This window comes from Crotalus tigris, unplaced genomic scaffold, assembly GCF_016545835.1.
Source record: "Crotalus tigris isolate CLP2741 ecotype Arizona unplaced genomic scaffold, ASM1654583v1 scf7180000024115.3125172, whole genome shotgun sequence".
Classification (NCBI taxonomy): Eukaryota; Metazoa; Chordata; class Lepidosauria; order Squamata; family Viperidae; genus Crotalus; species Crotalus tigris.
Genome location: NW_024100392.1, coordinates 1,851,636 through 1,861,466, shown reverse-complemented (window position 1 = coordinate 1,861,466; position 9,831 = coordinate 1,851,636). Strand labels below are relative to the sequence as shown.

The following is a 9,831-nucleotide window of genomic DNA, read 5'->3' as shown; positions in this document are numbered from 1 at the left end:
GGGGGGAAAGTAAGGGGGAAAAGGCAAAAAGAACAGACTTCCTCTGTTGCAGTAGAAGGAAGCATTAACATTGAACCTCAACTTTTTACTTTTCCATAATATTATAAATTAGCCATTTCTATAACAACAAATGAATCTAATCAGTAAAACCCACCCACCCTTTTATTTAGTCATCAAGTTTTTGACACCTTGCTAAGCACTGGTGGTACTCGAATATTGTCATGTCTTAAAAGTGGTACAATTTGTGAAAAGGTTGAAAAGCTGTGGACTAGTAAGAATCAGAGAAGTTATTATGTTATTATTTTTATTCCACTGAACTGAAAAGAGACAAATCTTAATGCTTTTCTTAGTTTACCCCTTTATCCTACACTCCTCTCTCCCCCTTTTCCCATTCCCCAGTTGTGCACTATTTTAATTTTCATTTGTATTCTATAATTTGATAAACTTAATAAAATGGTATAGTAAATAAAAAAGAATCAGAGAAAAGAAAGGACTTGGGAAAGAGAGAAGTTAGGAGTACCTTTGTTCTCTGTGAATTTTACTTGGAATTCCTTGTGAGAAAACAAGGATTCTGGAAAACATATTTCATGTGATAAGACCTAATAATTTATCTAAAAAGCTTTGAGGCAACTAGAAACAATAAGGTAAAGTTGTCAAGGTACATTAAGTTAGTCACGCAAGTTCTGCTTGCTCAATTTACAGTAGTTTTACATCTGCTCCAATTATCTTGCTTGTTTTCTCTGACTGTTTTCAGGTTGCTGAGTAGTAACTGTGGAATGCAGATTTCGACCACATATAAGTTAAACAATTAGTAGTTGTTAAACAATTCCTTAAAATCTCTACTTTGTTATCCTCATTAAAATAAAGATATTTTTTCTTGATTGTTCAGTCGTTTGGTTTGCAAAATAGCAACTGAACTTCAAGACTATGAAATTAGTAAATTGGTAAAAAAGACAAAGGCAGAGCTATATTTAAAAGATTATTCTTTAGGAAGGGGAATTTTCTGTTCTTCCTATCCAGATGGGAGGAGACATCTTTTTAATCAAGAAAGGGTGGTGACAAAACAACTAACTCCTTGTGGAAATAACCACACCCAGATAGAAGGCTGAAGGAAGGAAGGAGCAGGCTACTCTGAGACACAACAACAAACATGCATACACAAGCTTTTCTCTGTGTGCAAATTTCTTATGTTTTATTATTGATTTGCTCAATTTTTCATTTTTTTCATCAAAAATTTGAACAGGTTTATTTCATAACCAAACTTTTGCTCCATCGGTGCTAAACAATTATATCATTTGTACTACATATTGAAAAGCTAATTGTAGATCAATGTACAACAAACAATAACGCTGAAAGCTAAAGAAAACTTTAAAAGAGTTATTCTTGCAATACTATATTCTTACAAGTTAGAGCCATTATTGATAACTTCCTCAACAGCGTATGTACCGCATTTTACCACCATCAGCAATGCTTTCATAAAACATAATTTGCCATTATAGGTAGGCCTTATATACTCTTCTGTTTTTGTTTTATTCTCTGGTCTTAAGACAAAATAAATATCATAGATTTCTTAACATCTCTTTAGGCAACTTTCTAACTGTGCTGTCATGATTTTTAGACAAAATCCTGCATGTTCTAATGCCTGATATTTAGCCCACATTTGTGAAACTCTATCTCATTCTCAGCTCTTAGTTATTATCAAATTAGTTTCTTGCTGAAAGAATCCAGACTCCAAATTCTATATCTACATTCAGAGAAACAGCATTCCAGCATATTTCTGTTTCAGCAATAGTAGAAGGTCAAAACAGTATAAACAGAACAGCAACTTTAAAACAGCAATTTTGCAATATACATATTAAATATAAGTGTAGCATTTTTATTTATAAAATAAGATAGAACAATACAAAATATCTAACAGCAGTTTTGAATTATAGCATTGATTGATTATATGCTATTAGGTTGGCATCAACTCTTAATGATTGCATACATTTTTTCCCATGACTATCTGTCCGTAACCTGAATATTCAAATATTCCAATATGTCTATTGAAATTGCAATGGGACTCATTCACCTTTCTGTCAGTCATCCTCTTTTCTTCCACAATTCTCATCATTAGAATCTTCTTCAGAGAGCTGGTCTTTGTATGATGTAAGATAATTTGAGTCTGGGAATTATTGCCTAGAAAGCAAATAAACAAAATCTGATTTTTCATTTAATGCATTAGTTTATGAGCTCTCAGTCAAGATCCTTGCCTATGTGTCCCCTTCCATTGCAAAGGAAATAATAAAAAGGCATGTTTATGATTCAGCAATCATACCATTAGATTTTGGTATCGTGGCAAGTAATATGTTCCGTTGGTTTCATTTAATTAAATATTATTTTTTTATCTATCTATAACTTTTTTTAATATATTCAGTCTGTACTTGCATTGTATAGTTTGCTTCACCTTCAAAATGACAATTGTGAAACCAGTTTAACTCACTAAAATAATTATCTTTTGGCCAATATTTCTCTGGATCATGTTTCAGGTGGAGTGAACTGAACCATCATTAGTAAAAAAAAAAAAAAAAAACACCTAGTTTTTCTGATATTTTACAGTATTTAAATTCTTAATGTGTATATGTCTTTGAATTATTGTTGGCTGCCTGGACATACCTCTACAGTTTTCTTGGCAAAATTTCAGAAGTGTCTTGCTGTTGCCTCCTTCTTAGGGCTGAGAAAGGCACTAAGCTAGCTTTGTATCTAAGGCAGGACTCAGAACTCATGGTCTACCAGTTTTTAGTCTGATGCCTTAATCACTAAATTATCAACTTAATTTCCCTTATTAGTACTGTTTTTTGTTAAATATTTGTGTTATATTGCATATTGTGTATATAAAAGATGGATATATTCCTAATCTAATATTTTCAAGTAGCATAGATGACTCCCATTTCTTCTTCAATTTTAGCAAAACCTTGTGAAATAAGAAATAAGAAAGAGAGGGAGGGAAGGAAGGAGGGAGATAAAATCTTCTTTGTTTTATCTGCAGCTAAGGTATCTTGTTAGTTATCTATTTAACTAAGATAAATAGAGAGGAAGAATCATTCAGCATTTTGGAATACTAAAGAATTTCCCCATTTGCAGGTAACCATTACACAATATGCCCTAGCAACCTTTTTACTGTTCCTACAACATTTCATTCCTAACCAGACCTCCCTGAATATGTGCTATCCAGTCACTGTCAGTTCAATGACTACAATAAACGTAGCTGTCCTAGCATTAAAGTATTTTTTTTTTCTTTTAAGCAAACAACCAACTCCAACAGTTTAATTTTGGGAATAACTCAATATGCTTCCTCTTTCATTTTGTCAGTAGCACTGCAGATTCCTTGGGTTGACAGGAATCAGTCTCTGGACACTCCACTTTGAGAAGTGAAAAAGATCTGTTTTTCTACATTGACTTTACCCTGTACTCATCAGGTCTTTCAACCAATCCCTAGTTTAGAGACTTTGTGAATAAAGAGCTATGTTGCCCAATCATCCACCACCTTTAGCTGGCTGTTCCTTAGAGTGAAAGAGCTGACAAGTAAAGATAAGGGTAGGGGGTCTAAGAGATGACAAAGTATACAGGTCTAGTCATCTGTTAAAACTAACCTGAATCACAGCAGTGCTGTAATTGGTTGATGGTTTTCCCAGCAAGTGGTGAGATGAGAGAAGAACCTTTCCTGCATGGGGACTTATGAAGCAACAAGCAAGGATAAAAGCAGCTGACCTTGATAATGGCAATAGCAAACCTATACCCATTTAGTTTTCTGCTCACTTTCACAGATGAGAGTAGAACTATTGGGAAACAGCTTTATTGCTGAAAATATTCCATTATTGAAAAAGAGAATTCAGATAGAGAATACGGCAGTGTTGGAACTGTTGGAAAAATATTTTCCATTTTTAAAAATCTAAAATTAAAACAGCAAGGCAATATAAATAATATATTTGAAGAAATTAACACAGCCAGATAGGTGTTTTCCAGACATTTGCCTACTCTTTGTTAAGATTTCTTTCTCAAGATTTCTACAAAGGTGCTCTTCATTATACATAACTCATGTTGGTATGCCTACCTACATAGAGACAGCCATTGTGACATAGTGATTAAGAAGTTAAATTGCAATTGGGAAGATTCAGATTCATGTCTAGATCACTGGTGACTTTGAACCATCCACTCAATCCAAACTACTCATAAGTTTGGGACAAAAATTGGGGAAGAGGATCTTTCATATTCTGTCTTAAACTGCTGGAGATCACCAAAGATCAGAGGAAATATACTCATGATCATCTATCAATACAGATAATAACTATTCTGTGTGTATATCAATAAACCAAAAATGCATGCCCTTTTGACTTCTGATACTATCTATGAAGTGGATCTGTGTTGTCGTAAACTGACAGCATGAAGCTTGCAAAAGACTGGAAGACCACACATATCTTGCAGAAGAGGTCATTACCGTATATTCCGGCGTATAGGGCGACCCGGCGTATAAGACGACCTCCTAGTTTGACGCTGGGCCGCAAGACGATCGACACCGAGTCGCAAGACGATCAACGCCGAGTCGCATGCCTAGAAAGTCGTCTTATACGCCGGAAACTACATTATTTCCGGCGTATAAGACGATCAACGCCGAGTCGCATGCCTAGAAAGTCATCTTATATGCCAGAAACTACCTTATTTCCGGCGTATAAGACGACTCGGCGTATAAGACGACCCCCAAGTTCGGAGGCTGTTTCAACGCTCTCAAAAGTCGTCTTATACGCCGGAATATATGGTACTTAACTTACTCATATCGTTATCTGCTTATACTCACTTTTGCCTAAGACTTAATTGAAATGGCTCAAACATTTGTTTCTGTAAGGAAGTGAATACTAGGATTATCTCACATGAAAAGAGACTTAGATCAAATAATTTTAAAAAGATTTAAAATAAAGCATCATTTAGTGATTGTGAATGTAAATTCCTATTAAGGAAGTCTTTATTCTTTTTAATTTTAATTTTTATTAAAGATTTTGAATGCAATAGTAAAACTAAATACAAATTAGAGTCATAAAAAGAAAAAAGATAGAAAAATAAAAAGTAAAGAAAGTAAAGAAAAAACAAGAAAGAGGGAAGAAATAGAATAAAGAAAAAGAAAAGAAATGTGTAAAGAAATTACTTCCAGTCTTCATCACAGGTAAATTTGATAACTCATCAACCCGTTACACACAAACCTTTCTTCTTCTCATAACTCATGCAAAACCATAAATTATCAACTTTTCAGTCCTGGTGTCAGCAAAAAGTCCATAAACCTTTTGAGCCTGAAGGAGCCTGGAAATATTTTTCAGGCCTTAGGAAACACCTGTCTAATCAGGCTCAAATATAGGCAAGAAGCTCCAAAATTATTATTTGTGTTTCACGTGTAGGTCTGTATATCTGCAGAAAAGTAGGCACACACCAATAAGGAGAGCTGTGACATGGATTCCGCATCCAGCTTGGGGAATGCAAGAAGAGTGAACTATCCTCTCACATAGTGTATGAGCATGACAAATTGTTCACCATGACAGTGGCAACATGGCTGCTCTCAGCAAGTGAGCAACTTCAAGGAACTTACATAGTTGTGTTTATCACTCAGTACCTATCTTTCCATTCCCCCACACACACACAACTGATGAAGTTTCTTGGATGAGAAATAAAATATTTTCTTCTTCCTCAAGGAAAAAACAGTCCAATTGCCTTTTGAAAAAGCACCTTTGAGACAACTATAACCTGGATGACTGAAAAGCTCCAGAGACACTTTATCTCAGTAATATTAACGAGGGCAATATGAACTTGTGGATAATCTCTTAATGTGATCTTTGTAAAGTTTAATGGCTGTTTACCCTACCATAAGAACTGACAGAAAATATCCCCTAAAGGAACAATCATGAATGCCAACAAAATTGTTTGAGAAAATATTAATGCACTCTTGTCTAAAATCAGTAGTGCAGATTTTGTTAACTCCAAGCATGAATAATTCAAAAGTAAGTGTTTCTCATTAAAGTGTTAGAGTAGTATAGTTGTTATTTTGCTAGAGATGTTTTTAGTTTCTAATGTTTTCTAGATTGTCTTAGGATTCTGTCTTCTGCATGCGTCTAATTCATCTTTCTTTAATCTGATACTGCCTAGTGGTTTTGTTTCTAGATCTTAGGGCATCAGATTGAGAACTGGGGTGGGTATCCCTGTACCATTTTTTACCATAATTGCTATAACATGGTGATTTGTTTTCTCTTCTACCACATAAGACTATAAACACACCAAAGGTTCACTGCAAGTACTAATATAGATACTAACATGTCATTTTAAAAATATACCGTACATATAACTCCTCCCCAAAAGTCCTGCTCTTTTCCTTCTTCACCCTACACTGAGACCTTCTGATAACTCCCAATATTAAGTGCAGTTCTTAACCACCAAAGGACTGCTCAGCCCAGTTGAAAGTACAGAGCTAAATAAACTGTAGTCCAGGACTACAGAACCTGCATGTTATTCTCCAAATTTATCTCTGCTTAATGTAACAAAAGACAGAGAAACAGAGTTATATAATATGGTTATTATTAATCATCCCAGTATCGTATACTGGTTTATCAAGTATCAACAGGCCTTGGATTTGAGTTCATTTGCAGTCATAGATTCTTACTGAGTGTCTTTGATATGGTCACTGTTTTGCAGCCAGTCAGTTTGGTGTTGTAACCCAAAAAAAAGGAAGTTATTTCTATAGCACTACTGAGCTCCTCGAGGAAAAAGTGATAAACTAAACTAAATAAAATAAAATAAAATTAAGGTTATTGTTAGGTTGACTAAAATACTAAATATTTTTTCTTTAGGAAGAACTCATTAGGAGTTTTGGTGGGTATGTTTTACTTGTCAAACATTTAGATGCTAGCTATAAAGACATCTAGAATTGGCTCTTATTGTTGAGCTATGTAAGTATGACCATTGCAACATCCCCAAATAACTTGTTTACCTGGTTGCTCTGGACTCAGGGTCACCTTTGTAACAGAAAATTCCACTGCACTTGCAGGTGAGGTATGATATGCTTCAGCTAACAGTCCAACCATGGGTGTTGCAACCCATGGCTAGCAATTGCACCTTTGCATCCAAAGCAACTGCATACAATCAAATTTGGTTTGAATGCCATTCTGCAACCTCAGTTACAAAAAAATAATTTTTATTTGTTTTACAGAACAGGTTGAAATGATGTGTCATAAAAGTATCACTATCACCACAGGTTTTCTTATCAGACATATTTAAATATTTTTATCTCTGCATAATAGCTATTTCTGTTCATTATTCAAATACTTGGTGATCCTTAAGTCCAGGATTTCATGGGCATGGGCCTTAATTAATTATAAATTTATATATACAATTATATAATTTATAAATATATATAGCTGGTGTACTGCAATATACCAAATCATCATTTGCCTTCTTGCCAGAAGACAACTATCTAGCAAGGTGAGATGAGTTAAAGGAAGTTCTCCAAAAGACTTGATTCAGCTAAAATCTAAGATGACAAAGTCTTAATCACAGCCCATGGAAAATGCAGCCTAATTCCAGTGATGTTAGAACATTGGATATTAAATAATACTTGTAATAGGATGTTGTAGTAGAATTTTGTCTGATTATTCTAAGCCAGGAGATTCCTTATAAATACTTTTTGTGGTGGTGGTGGTGGTGGTGGTGGTGGTGGTGCTACTTTCAAGGTCAGTGTTTGACTCCTGGTGACTATCTGAACAACAACAACAAGAGAGTTGGCACTGTGCCTAAGATATAACTAGAATTCATGGTCTTCTGCCTTCTATCATGAAAATACATGCTGTGACCTCCCTCTTGCAGTGTCTGAATGCTGTTAGGGATTGGATGGGAGCAATGGGTTGAAATTGAACCCTGGCAAGACCGAGTGGCTCAGGTTTGGGTTCTTTGGCCCACAGAGAATTGGCATCTTTGGTTTTGGATGGGGTGGCCAGGAGAACCTTTGTGCAACTGCGGATGGTGTCCCAGTTTTGCCTTTTCCTGGACCAACAATCCCTACTCACGGTCACTCGTGCCTTAGTCACCTCCCATCTTGACTATTGCAATGTGCTCTACATGGGGCTGCCCCTGAAGAGCATCCGGAAGCTCCAATTGGTACAAAATACAGCAGCCCGCATGTTTTGTGCAGACCTTGGTGTGCACATGTGACACCTTTCCTGCGGGAGTTGCATTGGTTGCCAATTTGCTTCCAGGTGCAATTCAAGGTGCTGGTTGTCACCTTTAAAGCCTTTCATGGCTTGGGGCCAGGTTATCTGAGGGACTGTCTCCTGCCAATCACATCTACCCAACCCACTAGAGCAAGGAGGCAAGGAATGTTGCGGGTCCCGTCCCCTAAGGAGATGCATCTGGAGGGACCCAGAAGAAGGACCTTCTCCATAGAGGCTCTCTTTCTCTGAAACATCATTCCCTCAGTAATTAGACTGGACCCAATTTAGCACTCTTCTGGAAGGTGCTGAAGACCTGGTTCTGCCAGCGGGCCTGGGAACTCAGAGCGGGTAGAGCCCAACAAATGGCTAGTTTAATGTGTGCTGTCACTGGGGTGGGGAATGGGGGGTTATTATATTATGTTATTTTTCCTCTTGTTATTTTATTTTTTATTGAGTGTTTTTTATTGATGTAAGCCGCCTTGAGTCGCCATGTGTGAGTAGGTGGCAATACAAATTTTTTAAACTAAAAATAAATAAAATAAATAAATATAGCAGCAATCCCAGAACTTTACCTTTAAATAGTTTAATATATGTTTTACATGCTAATAGTAATAAATTAAAATACAAATTTAGCAGATGCAAGGGATGCCTAGGAGCTCTTATTGGAAGCTTTCTTGTTTCACTAGATCAGCAGGTGTAAGATTATAGACATCTAGAAATTTGAAAGATTTAACCTAGTCAGTGAATTTATGATTGATTGTCCATCAAACTGGGATCTTAAAGCGTTACCTAGAAAATAGCAATATTTTTAATGATTTTTATTTTGAAGTGGATTTACTCCTTGGATTACAGACAGTAGTGTCTGCAGTGTCAATATAATGGAGAACAGAAATGGGGTGGTGGGCCAGGGAAGTGAATAGACTTCTGGCTTAGCAAACATTTTCACAATATTGTTAATATAAAAGTGAATAATAATGGGTTATGATAGAGCCTTGCTTAACTCCTTTTTAGTGAAGATCAGTTCAGTTAATTCTCCACATATATTATCTTTAACCTGAGTGATTGTGCCATGGTATAAAAACATTATTAGCCTTAGTAGTGTGTCTTCAGAAACCTCTAAAAAGATTGCAAAATGCTTAATTGCAAAATGCTTAATAGATGATGCTGTTTCTGTAATAGTTTTACCATTGATGAAGTATAGAAGAAACAACAGACAAAAAAGGGAATATATATATATATATATATATATATATATATATATATATATATATATATATATATATATATAAATAAATGGAATGAATAAAGCGCGTTCACCAGGAGAGTTTAAAGTTAAAATACTTCAATTAAAGTATTTTACTATATTAAAAGGTTGCCAAGCTTTCGTTGGGAAAACTCCCCAACATCTTCAGGGCTGAGAGACCGTTTCTAACAAGGTGATTCAAACGGGTTCCATAGACGTCTGCACGTGGTTCCTAGACTGTGCTAGCATTCCCTGCTGAACAGCTGATAGGTGGGGGGGGGAATCGGAGTAAAGATTTCTTCTGTCGTTCTCTCGAGCACTTTTGTTCACATTTCCGTCGACCTCAGGGGGTATTGTTAAAGTTAT

General features: G+C 35.8%; 1 long non-coding RNA gene across 2 annotated transcripts in view; it reads right to left on the bottom strand.

The window, feature by feature from the left end:
• Nucleotides 1-1,062: 1,062 nt before the first annotated feature.
• LOC120298567 overlaps nt 1,063-9,831 on the bottom strand; it is a 28,062-nt gene continuing 19,293 nt past the window's right edge. For both annotated transcript variants that reach the window (XR_005554140.1, XR_005554141.1), the window contains exon 3: nt 1,063-2,178. This is a non-coding gene — a long non-coding RNA (uncharacterized LOC120298567). The remainder of the gene's footprint in view (nt 2,179-9,831) is intronic.